General features: G+C 39.8%; 1 long non-coding RNA gene across 1 annotated transcript; it reads right to left on the minus strand.

The window, feature by feature from the left end:
- Nucleotides 1–225: 225 nt before the first annotated feature.
- Nucleotides 226–1,384, minus strand: LOC136766982 (uncharacterized). The gene is made up of 2 exons (XR_010821790.1): nucleotides 1,204–1,384; nucleotides 226–988 (listed from the first exon to the last, which is right to left on the minus strand). It is a non-coding gene; the product is annotated as an uncharacterized LOC136766982 (long non-coding RNA).
- Nucleotides 1,385–14,219: the final 12,835 nt, after the last annotated feature.

The following is a 14,219-nucleotide window of genomic DNA, read 5'->3' on the forward strand; positions in this document are numbered from 1 at the left end:
TGGTGCCATCCTCCCCAAAACTGTCATTTTGATGTAAACCAGTTCCAAGCTGATGAGTTAAGGAAATCTGATAACTTTGGGGGGGAGAGGTCTTCTTTAGATCAGTGCTTCAGCTCAGAGCTAAAATGCTCTTATCAAAATACACCCAACATAACGCTACACAATGTAAGAATCAAATAAAACCATAACCTGTTTAAGGAAGATAATGATCAGTCAGACAACCTGTTAAGTATAACATTTATTACCAGATGACACCCTGATAATCATGTCAAGCCACGTGTAAAATTCATCCGCATCACAGTTAACTTTCAGATTGTTTTTTGGGGTGAAATTTCCACTGTGGTGCATTGCAGGAATGTGTTTTATAGATGCTGTGCCACTGTGCTGTCCTGTCAGCTCCTCTCTCCCCCTCCATCCATTATATTTATTGATCCATTTTATCAATACAATTGTATAAAAAAAATCTATGAACAATACTACTATTACGTTTGAAAATATGGGTTAACTGGGATACTGATTAAATACATAATAAATCTGTATCAATACATACATCATTATGTGAGTAGGTTTATCCTAAGATCCAGGCCAGTAGGTCTCAGCTGCAGCAGTGCAGTCTCTGTGCAGCTGTGCAGCTGAGGGAGGTTTTTGTACGACTGTGTGAACACCAAGCTACTACTAATGATGATGTGTACACTCTGACAGTAGTAATCTCCTGTATCTTCAGGCTGGACTCCACTGATGGTCAGAGTGAAGTCAGTCCCAGATCCACTGCCACTGAATCATTCTGGGATCCGAGACTGACGTTTAGTGACAAGATAGATCAAGAGTTTAGGAGCTTGTCCTGTTGTCTGTTGGTACCAGGCTAGCCTCTGGCCATTAGAATCACTGTACCCTGCACTGCTGGTTTTACTGTTAACAGTGACTGTTTCTCCTGGACGAACAGTTTTCACTGATGGAGTCTGAGTCACAGTAATCTGACCTCTGGATTCTGGAAATGAAAAAATAAAATAAATCAATGTGTGTGTGTGTGTGTGTGTGTGTGTGTGTGTGTGTGTGTATATATATATATATATATATATATATATATACACACACATACACACATTAAAACAATTTGATTTTTATGAGTTTGAGGTGTGCTTGTTAAGATATTACAAATAAATACATACAAAATGGAAATAATAAAATACAAATATTTCTCACCCTGAGTGCAGATGGCGAGAGTCCAGATGAAGATGGTGATGAAAGTCATTGTTGTTGTGGATTGTGTTGCCATGAAGGGCAGCTCTCAGTCATGAAGTGTTAAACTCACAGGGCTATAAACACTCCCAGAGCACTGAAGCATGTGCTGCCCATGCAAAGAGTCTCTTCTATGCAAATTGTCTTCCTGGGTACAGCAACTACTGGTAGTAAAGCAGTGCTGTGAACACAGGCTTGGTGCTGTGTGTCTGACAGAGCAAGACGAGCAGTTTAGCTTGAACACCCCCAGGACAATGACTGTTGTGACATTTAATCAATTTTTTATATATATTAGAAATGTAATTTCTTATTAAATGTCACAACGGTGTGCCATGAATTGCTGATATGAGTAACTGTATTTTTGATATCAGCAATTATGGATTAAATGTCACAACAGCTTGCCATACAACAGCAGGGCTAGACAAGCAGCTTTTCAAGTCCTAGATTATATATGTTACCTGGGAAACAATACTGAATGTTTGGTATATAACAGGGATGATTTTTGTAATAAGCCTGTTAGTGTGGAGTCTTACAAATGTCATTTACTCCATCAGTTAGTCTACAGAAAACTGTGTCTGGAGTCCAGATTGGTCTTTTCTTTGTCCTCACTGGCCCTGAGGACAGCACTACTGCCCCACTGGTGTGTTTGGGGTTTGAAGGGTCACAAGACCTAGAAGATCAATATAGTATTATATGCAATTACCCATCTTCTTACAGTTATTTGATTAACCACAGCAGTGTTATGTCTCCCTCTTGTGGTCAGTGTTTGGTAACTACACACTGTGCTACTCACTTGTTACTAACAGACATCTGAAGAGGAAATGTTTTGCAGCTCTAACATCTCCAGACTCCTGCATCACCTGACTGCCATTATTACAGATGAGGTATATTGTGTATTGTCCAGTCTCACGTTCTCTTCAGAAACATGTGACAGTGACCCAGGGTGGTGAGGGCCATTGCTCTGATAATGGCTGCTGTCCCACTGGGACCTTTCAAAAGGGCATGTTCCTGTTCAAGATATTTAGTGGGATCCCACAGGATCTAAGCTCTGTCCCGGCTTCAGCTGGTACCAGGACAAATCCCAGCCAATGTCCTGGCTTGCACTGCACTGGAGACTGACAGTCTGTCCAGGAGACACAGAGACTGTGGCAGAGCCTGAGTCACTGTGAGCTGCCCCTCAGCCACTGCAGAAACAGGCCCACGACACTAACACTACTGCTCCACTGAGGGCTTTGCTTCAGGAATTTAAAAATACTTTGGAGCAATCCAATGGCTACAATTGTAATAATTTGTTAACATATAAAAAACTAAGCACTGATGTCTAGTTAAAAAAAATAACAACCAAAAAAATATTAAAAACAATGTACGTATACATTGTACATTGTTATAAAAAAATAAAAATAATCCACCATAGTAAATCATATCATATCAGAGCAGTAAAACATAAATTCAGCTCTTAATACACTGATACTCTTGTGCATTTTATTCTCACCTCTATCAAAGAGCCCCAGCAGTAGAACCAATGACATCATTGTTCAGTGTGTTTCAGTGACTCTGAACGACAGGTCTGACCAGTGACTGATCAACACTGTGTGTCTGAAAGTGTTAAGATCAATGAGGCAGGATTAGTAAAGTGCCTTCCTCTATATAAATCCTTTCATATACAGTTAGATGACATCTCAGGTGTGAACAGAGGTGGGACTTGATAGGGTTGGGTTTCTTTTCTTTCTATATTTCCTGCGGTCAGAGCTCATGCTATATTATTGCTGCCTAATGAATAAATCTGAGTCTCAGTCTTTCAGATTTGTTAATAATATGTAACAAATACTGTCTTTTTCTATGGACTGAACATTTTGTAGTATTTCCTGAAGATAATTACTAAAACACTAAAGTATGAAGAAAATTGTAATGAATCAACTGATGTTTTAATTTCTTGATAATGAACAGTTATGCATAATAACAAGGAATAAGAATATCTTGCACCTGTATTGTAGCAAGAGCAGCCACTGTTTGTTAGTTAATTTAGCAAATTACTTAGCACACTCGACACGCACTTTCTGTAAATCAGAAGCATTAGATTGCAGGCTGTGAATATAATTTATTGACTGCCCTGGTGGCCCAGACACACCATGAACAATGACGATATACATAACTGATGTCCAAAGTAACATTGACACCTAAATATCACAGTAGGTAATGCCTGACTTTCACTTCTGAATCACAGTAGTTTAATAAAAAAAAAAAAAGCTCAGTGGGTTCAGTAGCAATAGAAGACACTCAGGCATAGATTCGTTGAATGTTTTCCAGTGAATGGACAATTAAACATTTGTATTCTGTTATACATTTATATTGTGTTTTTCTTAAAAGCAGTCAAAGTGGCTTTTAGAATGGGAAATGTCAGGAGAGACATGATGGCATTGGCACTGCTGTAAAGTCAATTTACCAGCCACTGAGGCAGCGGACCTGCATTGGCAGCACAGATGTGTAATCTGATAGAATTTAAGTTTGATTCTGGACTGACAGTGTCTGCTGTTACTACATAATGGAAATTAATTATACTGAAACAAGTGAACTGTTATCTTTTTTTTTTTTTGCTTTAGAATACAGTATGTATCATCATTTACATATGATGTGTTACTAAAATAGTTCACTCTGGCACTGCACTAGATTCTATGAATTAAAAAAACAAAGCTAAGAATTATGTATTTATAGATCCATCTTGTATTTTGGATTTGAAAATCAATAAATAATAATCAGTTCAATAATTTCATACTTTATTTCTGTTTAATAAAGCATGTTTGTTTGTTAAAAGTCACAGGAGGTTGTAAATGGAGAGGGAGACAGAGAGGCAGTACAGAAAACTGAAAGATATCAAATGCAGAACTAGCCATTGCCTGGCTGTGAGGAACTGCTTCTCTCTGACCAGCACCTATATGGAAAACATATATTAAAATTGAATAAGAATCATGTATGGCAGAAGTAGATTATTTATACAAAAATCTAATATGTATCTTGTTTTTTTGTATGTGCCTTATATGACAAACACAATTGAATACATGATTGTGGTGCATTTATACAAAGATTTTCAATGACAAATATGAGACAAAATATGAATTGTACAAGTCATGTATAAATACTATAAGAAAAATGTATGTTCTGACAATGTAACCTATACAAAATACATATTTCCCTAATAGGATTCATATTGTTTTTATACGTAAATATGTAAAAATCTATGACAATTGCTATAAGAAACGTAATATTTGAATATAAATTATCCTTTTCAGGTATGAGTTTATTATATAAATTATATATAAATTATATGAAATTTGAACATAGATTGTAAATGTGTTATATTTTCAGGTATGAGTTTCCACAGTTAGAAAACATGAATTTTATGAAAACATTGCAAGACTGTTTGTTTATCCCTATATACATGCTGCATGTCACAATTGTAGCGTAAGGTACACTTATACATTTCAATTTAAGAAGTGAATTTATAGTATCACCTTATCACGAATCCTGGAATCTTGTAGAACTCAATTTCTGTAATAATTGGACGCAGACACCAATTCCAAAGATATAAATTGTCAAATTTATTCAAAAACAAAGACTAAATGTAGCACTACACTAATTATACAAAAGGGAAAAACTACTTAAAATTCAACTCTAGATCAACAAATCAAAGACAAATCACTTCCGTGACCAAATTAAAGACCATGGGATCGCATATGATACAACACAAATCGTTAAACAAAAAAGGTTATAAACACATTGACTACAATACCGGTTAGTAAGACGAAGGTGAGTCTCTCATTAGTATTGTTAGTCAGACATTAAATAACTACGCAGGTTAGTATTTAATGTCAGGTAACTTCTCGTTATATATATATCAGTCTCATTTACGTTTAGGTGCCGAGAAAGATCCTATCATTACTTGTTACCACAATTTCCCTTAACTGATTATTATTCAATGATTAAGGATAGGCAGGGCCACCAATAATCTAATGTCTATTAACTTGTGTCAATTTCAGACTAAACAGTTAAACAGGAATGAGAAGATATTTCTCGGCGTTGACAGATTTTATTTCTAAAATTATCAACAAAACAGTTTAATGCAACACACATTTATATTTAAGAAAACTAAATGATATTACACATTCTAGAGTTATTAATCACAGATGAACATTTCTAATTGATTTCTCAAATGTCATGAATCATGAACTCCAAACTGTTAAACTTATCTGAACTTCATCGCAGAGAGGCCTCTCTGTCTTCAGGCTCAGATAACAGCACACGGCAAGAGGTCCGTGTGGTTTGGAACAAAGGCAGTCCGGTTCGGCTTCGTCCAAAAACTTCCACTCAGTTGATGCACCTGGAAGTTGGGGTTTTGCGAAAGTAGAGTCTTTTCCAAACAGATTTTCCACTGGTTTGAAGGCTCCAAGTTTGTGCACAAAATCTTCTTTGTAAGCAGGGCTTCCACCGTAGTTACTTGAAGACGAAGTCTTTGAGGAAAGCAGGGCCCTGTTTGTTCCAAGGGTCAAGACTCAAATAGCTATTTAAATGACTGAACACTTGCGTATACAGTCGACTTAGTCAATTGTCCAGCTGTAAAACTCCACTGATCAGGTAGGCACAGGCGGGCAGCGCAGTCTGTAAAGTTCTTTATTTAATAAAGTCCTTTAAAAGAATTCTTTATACGGCTCAATCTCCTTCTCCCAGTTTAACTCTTCTGTTGCCGACAAAGACTTGGTTGGTTTCTGGTTCCGGTTCGGGCAACAGAGCTACAAGTTGAGCTGTGGCACCGAGTTACTGGTTCAGGTGTGAGAGAGAGACAGAGAAAGAGGCTGTGCGCTGTTCTTTATAGTCTGTCAGATCAATAGGTGATTGGTTCTTGAGTTTTTGAGATTGGATTTCGGTTTCAGCCCCCAGTGTCCTATTGGAGGGGGGCTTGATTTATGACTGATGTCAATCCATGCCATCTTTTGGAAATGCCGGTTGGCCCGGGTTCGTACATCTATGTCGGGATTTCGGCTCTCGTCCACTTCAAAGAGTTTTTTTATTACCTACAGGCCCCTTTCTCCAGACATCTCATAGCAGGATTCCAAACTATTTGGCCTATTCTCGGTGCCATCCTCCCCAAAACTGTCATTTTGATGTAAACCAGTTCCAAGCTGATGAGTTAAGGAAATCTGATAACTTTGGGGGGGAGAGGTCTTCTTTAGATCAGTGCTTCAGCTCAGAGCTAAAATGCTCTTATCAAAATACACCCAACATAACGCTACACAATGTAAGAATCAAATAAAACCATAACCTGTTTAAGGAAGATAATGATCAGTCAGACAACCTGTTAAGTATAACATTTATTACCAGATGACACCCTGATAATCATGTCAAGCCACTCACATAGTGTCTACATAGTGCATCGCAACGTACTGCAAAATAAAAAAAAATGGAAGTTGAACATTATAGAAAGTTCATGTAAATGATTAATGTATATTACCGGTCAAAAGTTTTAGAACATCTGCATTTTTCCAGTTTTTATTTAAATTTACGCAGTTTAATGTCTCAATGTATTCTTTCCACAATGGAAAACAAATATTGTTCGGGAAGTTCTTCATAACACTGTTGCAGATGTTCCCACAAATGTGTTGCACTTGTAGGATGCTTTTTCTTCACCCTTCTGTCCGGTTCATCCCATGTCCCATCCCATTTGGGTCATTATCTTGCTGTAGGATGAACCCCTGTTGCCCGAACCCAACTAGGCGTATACCAGAGAGTATTGCATGGCTCAGTTGAAACTGAGACTTGCTTTCTTCGACCAGTGTTAAGCTGTGCTTAAAGCTGTTGTCCTGTGAGCCGCCTATCACACAAGCTGTTGACTCTCAGAAACTTGTCTTCTGATTCTGTTGTGGCTTTGGGTCTGCCAGACCTCTTCCTGTCAGTTTCTTCCAGTTTCTAAGTGCCTTTTGATGGTGTAGGAAACTGTACTTACAAACTGTGCTTAGATTGTAATAAAAACTGGAAAAATGGGGGTGTTCAAAAACTTTTTTTACTCAAAAAGGTCCATTGAGCCTACATCATGCTCCTTACTCTTTGTCTTGGTACACAGCTCAGAGACTGTTAAATTGATTGCTGAGCCAATGTTCACTGGAAGGGTATGCGGTCACTTCTGGAGTGTAGCTCCTATGATATAAAAGAGGAAAAGGAAAATAAGTCAACCCCTTCAATAAAGAATGAAAGTGAGTCAATGTACAAATGCCTGTGTTCCCGTTTGCACATGTTTTGCCTAAAGCTTTCATTCTTACTGTAAATGGCGTCCAGCTTTGCTTTCTCTAGCAGCTGCTGCTGTGTTCCACTCCCTTTGGACATCCCACAGAGGTGTTCATCAAAAAGACAGCCATGGGACATACTGCCATGGTCAATGTCTGTACAGAGGAGGAGGCAGAGTTGGTGTTTACAGCACAGGCCCAGGCCAGCTTGTCAACCAACGCCCCTGATGAATCTCAGCCTATTTAAAAAAATGAAACAATTCTTCCATCCATCCTTCTTCAAAGCCACTTATCCTAGTGAGGTTGCAGGGAAGCCAAAGCCAATCCCAGCAGCATAGGGCACAAGGCAGGAATACACCAGTCCATCACTGGGCAACACATACACACAGACCTACAGGGCAATTTAGACGTTTTAACAGGTTTTTAAGGCTTGCACATCTATATCAATCATAAGTCTGACGGGTAAATCAAACTATCATGTGCTTGGCAGAGATACATATTGTGCAAGACATTGTCAATGACATTGACGATCATAACGTTTTAAATGTATTGCTTGCCTTTTCCTTTTCAGTATTGCTGCTCTCAGGTGAAATTCATACTTTCCTTCTGAATGGATTCACATTCGGATTGATTGGAATGTAAAACACCGTTGAGATCATCACGTATGTTACTTTACACAGCACTGAGGAGCTTCATATTTTGTTAAGTTTTTTAAGAAAGCTAAGGACAGGAGGGGCTGAGAGCTGCAGACAGTGACAGCCACACTGGAGATAATGTTGCTGTCCACACAGTATGTTTACAATGACTTTTTAAACTGATCAGTGAACTGAGACAATGTCTGACTTGTTGTACATTCAAGATATTGTCACGTTTAACCTCGGGGGCTCGGGAACAGGGGACCCAAATGCAGTGCTGGATCGCAGGATGGTCGGACAGACGTGGGTCGGGTACCGGCAAAGCAGGGCAAACAAGGGCTGTCGTGGGATCAGACGTACAGACAGGCAAAGGCGAGACAGAGTCGTGGTCGGGAAGACAGGCAGGAAATCAAAGGAACAAGGCAGGTACAGGGCTCGAGGGAACAAGACTGGAACAGGCACAGGAACAAGGCTAGGGATTGCAGTTGGAACTGACAAAACTTCACCCCGACTGAGGGAAGTGAGGGGATTATAAAGGGAACAGAACCTGGGTTGGAAGGTGCAGGGGACGAATGGGAGCAGAGTGTGAGAGAACAAGTGCACAGTGGTTGACCAGAATGTTAATAGACTGATTGCTGGGAGAGTGCTAAGAAAGGCAGGGAATTGGGAACCCTTAGTGGGGATAGAGGGGGAGTGCTAGGGGACCATGACAGATATATTCATTAAATCGAAAACGTATAATTCTGAAAACAGATATTACATTATTATAATGCATGAATCATGCATTACCTTAAAACACTGCCCTCCATAGCTACACATAGCTCACTGTTGTTATTGAAGCTCAGTGTGTGTGCAGTGGAGCTCCTCACAGGCTGTTTTCAATTTCACTGCCTTCACCCTCAGCACCTGCAGTAGGTCTCAGCTGCAGCAGTGCAGTCTCTGTGCAGTTCAGCTGAGGGAGGTTTTTGTATGACTGTGTAGCACTGTGTGAACACTCAGATACTACTGGGGTAGTGTAAACTCTGACAGTAGTAATCTCCTGCATCTTCAGGCTGGACTCCACTGATGGTCAGAGTGAAGTCAGTCCCAGATCCACTGCCACTGAATCGCTCTGGGATCCCAGACTGATGGGTAGTGGCAGTATAGATCAGGAGTTTAGGAGCTTCTCCAGGTTGCTGTTGGTACCAGGCTAGGCGGTTGTTACTGTACACTGCACTGCTGGTTTTACAGTTCACAGTAACTGTCTGTCCTTGTTGAACAGATTTGACTTGTGGAGTCTGAGTCACAGTAAGCTGTCCTCTGGTTTCTAAACATAATAAACATCTAATTAGTTAATGAAAGTTTGAAAATGTACACATTTTTTATATCATGTTATATCATGATTTTTATATTAAATACATGAAGATTATTGATATGGTGCTGAAAAATGAACACACATATTAGAAAATAATAAATGATAAATGTGAAAATAAAATGAACACATTCCTTACCCTGAGTGCAGATGGCGAGAGCCCAGATGAAGATGGTGATAAAAGTCATTGTTGTTGTGGATTGTGTTGCCATGAAGGGCAGCTCTCAGTCATGAAGTGTTAAACTCACAGGGCTATAAACACTCCCAGAGCACTGAAGCATGTGCTGCCCATGCAAAGTGGCTCTTCTATGCAAATTGTCTTCCCTGGAACAGCAACATATGTATCCAAGCAGTGCTGTGATCTCAGGCTTAGTGATGTGCGTCTGACAGAGCAAGGTTAGAAGGTAAGAAGTTTTTAAGGAGCATATATTGATGAGAAGTCTGTTCATAACTGCAATGGAGGAATGACGTGTGGAATGCCTGTGTGTTGAAAAATTGGTGACCTGTGTTCTGTCAGATCAAATCTGTTTCATCACTCTCATGAGTGTTCAAATAAAAAGAAGCCCACAATCATTAACTATATAACTGACCATTTTTACCATAGAAGAGATACATTCTAGATTGCAGACCATTCCTTCTTGTTAGTGAAGAATTCTCACTGGCAGGAAACCTATAAATGTTTTGTGATTGTTTTAAGAACATAAGAAAGTTTACAAACAAGAGGAGGCCAATCGACCCATCGTGCTCGTTTGGTGTCCATTAATATCTAAGTGATCCAAGGATCCTATCCAGTCTATTTTTAAATGTTCCCAAACTTTCAGCTTCTACCACATCGCTGGGGAGTTTGTTCAGATTGTGATGACTCTCTATGTAAAGAAGTGTCTCCTGTTTTCCGTCACGAATGCCTTGAAGCCCATTTTCCAATTGTGGCCCTGGGTCCGTGTGTCCTTGCTGATCTGGAAAAACTCCTCTGGTTTGATGTGGTCGATGCCTTTCATGATTTTGAAGACTTGGATCAAGTCCCCATGTAGTCGCCTCTGTTCCAGGGTGAAAAGGTTCAGTTCCCTCCGTCTCTCAGTAGGACATTCCCTTCAGACCTGGAATAAGTCTGGTTGCTCTCCTCTGAACTGCCTCTAGAGCAGCGATATCTTTCTTGAAGTGTGGAGCCCAGAACTGTACACAGTATCCAGATGAGCTCTAACTAGTGCATTGTACAGTGAACATTTATGCTCTTTTTCTAAATTCCACACTTTTGACAATATACCCTAGCATTCTGTTTGCCTTTTTTATTGCTTCCCCACATTCTTTTGATGGAGAAAGTGAGGAGTCCACATAGACTCCTAGGTCTTTCTCATGTGATACTTCATCTAGTTCTGTTCCTCCCATAGTGTAATTATAGTGGACATTTTTATTACCTGCATGTATTACCTTGCACTTGTCCACATTGAATTTCATCTGTCAGCTGTCGAGATTGTACAGTATCTGCTGAGCCACCTATTTTGGTATCATCTGCAAATGTGACAAGTTTGCTAACTAGCCCAGAGTCCAGATCATTAATATAGATTAGAAAAAGCAAAGGCCCTAGTACTGATCCCTGTGGAACTCCACTAACAACCTCACTCCAGCTACCTACAGCTTCTTTGATGATCAGTCTTTGGTGTGGAACCTTATCAAAAGCTTTCTGAAAATCTAAGTATATCATATCATATGCTTTCACATGATCTACAGCTGCAGTTGCATGTTCAAGAAATTATAATAAATTAGTAAGACATTATCTGCCTCGTCTAAACCCATGTTGACTATCTCACGATGACTCACTATGAGGGTAATTTGAAAGATTAATAAAGTAAACTGTGTTATGTTATCTATTTAAATTGAATATTTATCTTAACCTAACAGTGTTAGTGAACAAATTTTCTAGCTACAATATCAATCGCAGATGTGGAGAGACCGTAACCAGAAGAAAAGATTCTGCCTGAGATTTAAGCGGAAATACATAGGTTGTAGGCCGTGCATAGAGTCCATTCACTCTCCAGTCAGTCTTCAAGTACAATAAAGCAAACTGTGTCTGGAGTCAGACTGTGTACTCCTGTGTAACTGAAGAGCTCTCACTGGCACTGAGGGTAACACTGTTGCCCCACTGGCATTTGGTGCAGCAGGTACTTAGCATAGCAGTGCTGTGAACACAGGCTTGGTGCTGTGTTTTCTGACAGAGCAAGGTTAGAAGATTATAAGGAGCATATGCTGATGAGAAAAAATCAGGCGTCTTCATTGTAATGGAGAAATGACATGTGGAGCTCCTGTGTGTTGAGAAATCGGGACTGTGTGTTCTGTCAGGTCAAAACAGTTGATGTGATTAACATTAACTCTCCACAAACAGTAGACATTCTCACTGTCAGGAAATACATGAATGCTTTGCAATTATTGTCTTATTGCCAGTACTGTGCTATTAGATACTTCACAGCAAGAGTTTACACACAAACAAAATTAATGCGATTAAGAATTCAGGTTTCGTGAGCAAATCTTTGTAGAATATCTAATTTTCATTTAAAAAATGCTAATGCTATTTCATCACACGTCCACTACCAATGTCAGTGTGACATCAGGTCAAATCAGCTTCTGGGGCAACAGAGCCCAATGTTCCCCAGCATCACTGTGAGCGGCTGCAGATGACACTGTAGTGCTCAGATGACTGGGTGTGAGGACCTGCTGGTTACAGTGGGACAGGTGGAGTGACTGGCGTAGGTGGATTACAACTGTCTATTTCAACTATAGCATTACTCTCCAATTACCTTATGAGCTGTACTGATGCTCTTGTGGATATTATTAAGAATGCATCCTTCATCCTTGAATGCATTCAAATTCAAATACTTATAGATACATTTTCCAGGACATCACATTTCCAGGACAGGCATGGATTCAGTCATAACTCCAATTTTTCACAGAGCTATAATTCTGCAAGACAAATATGACAAATAAAAGTGTTTAACTTCACTATCAGCTTAAGCAGTTGTGCTTGGTATTTCAAAGATATGGACATAATCTAAATTCAAATACATATTATGAATTTGGCTGATGGCTAATTACAAAGTATTAAAGCTAACCAGTCAGACTGATTCATGGAGCTTTGTATCAAGATATCTACTATAGGCTGTACATTAGAGTTCAATATTACCACAATGACTATAACATTATATTTCATAATGAATCTGAAATACTTTGTGAAGTAATGTCAATAAACTCAATAATACTTTTGAGTCTTGCTTGTACTTGTCCTGAAATGCCTATTCTAATTTGAATTACACATACAGTACACTGTGCCTAAACTTTCACAAATCCTGTGAAACAGCTTGGAGAGAATGGTAGCTGAAGTCATGAGGAGACAGTGTCCAGTCTTCTGTGCAGAGTCACAGAGAAAAGGACTGAAGATCAACGCAAGAGATAAGAGAGCAAAGCTGAACCTGCAGCTCTTTACATCCCAGGGTGTTATAGCGAGGACTGGTGACACTGCATGGACATTACAGACAGAATGGCGGCTCAGTATATCTCATGGTGACTATATTACGGTAGGCTCTGTGTGTGTGTTTTGTGCTGTGTCTTATAATATATATAGGCAATCCAGCTGCTTTGGTTGTGCAGCTGCTCTGAGCCTCAGGCCCCTGTGCAATTGTTCATGAACCAGAGCAGAGACTGTAGAGCTGAGGGAGGTTTAGAACCCATGTGCAGTGCTGTGTGAGAGGGAAGCTATAGTGCTGCTGACAGTGCTGATCTCCTGCATCCTCTGCCTGGACTCCAGTGATTTCCAGCATGAAGTTTGTTCCAGACCTGCAGTCAGAGAATGGAGCTGGGGATCCAGAAACTCTGCTACCCACTGAAGAGAAGAGGAGTTCAGGAGCTCTCCTGGTTGCTGCAGATACCATGCTAAACTGCTAGTGAGTTCAGAGCTGCTGGATCTACAGTTCAGAGTGACACTCCCTCCTACAGAGACAAACTCAGAGTCAGGACAATCTGACTATTGGATACTGGAAAACAAAAAGCATGCAATAATGAGTCCAGTTGACTGATTGCAATTGAATATCTAAGTTTAATATTTTACAAATATGTTTATATAATAATAATAATGCTTACATTAATCAAGGAGAGCCAGTGTCCAAAGCTGGAGCCCCAGTGAAGCCATGTTCTCTGTGTGTCTCAGTGAGTGTGAGAGGGCTGAACTGTCAGCTTTAAAACCCTGTGCAATGGAGCAGTGCAGTTATTATAGCTGCTGATCAGAGCAGTGAGGCAGGACAGGGATGCACAGCAGCTTCCTTTATACAAATCCTGTATAATTTCTTCTACATGATATAGGCACTTTGGAATATGATATATCCACTTTTGTATATTATTTATTTTTTCTGTTATTTTCTAATTGAATGGCCCCTCATAGCCAGGGATTCTCCTCTCATCCATCTTCATCAGAAGGAGCTCCAGGATCTGCAGCTGCCGACTTGCTGGTCTCCCCCTCTGTCTCCATTTCATTGACTTACTGACTGTACCTTACAAGCTACTGCTGCTGGACTGGATGACTGACTTCAAATATTTGATTAATTGACTGACCAACTGTAGCCATCATGGCACACACTGTGATTGGCCTGTTGAGTGCTGTTGGTGGGATGCTTGGCATTTGAATGTATTGCTCCTTAACTTATTGGTCTGTTTGTCTGTCACCCACATTTTTTTCCC

The sequence above is a fragment of the Amia ocellicauda genome, chromosome 13 (genome assembly GCF_036373705.1).
Source record: "Amia ocellicauda isolate fAmiCal2 chromosome 13, fAmiCal2.hap1, whole genome shotgun sequence".
Taxonomy (NCBI): domain Eukaryota; kingdom Metazoa; phylum Chordata; class Actinopteri; order Amiiformes; family Amiidae; genus Amia; species Amia ocellicauda.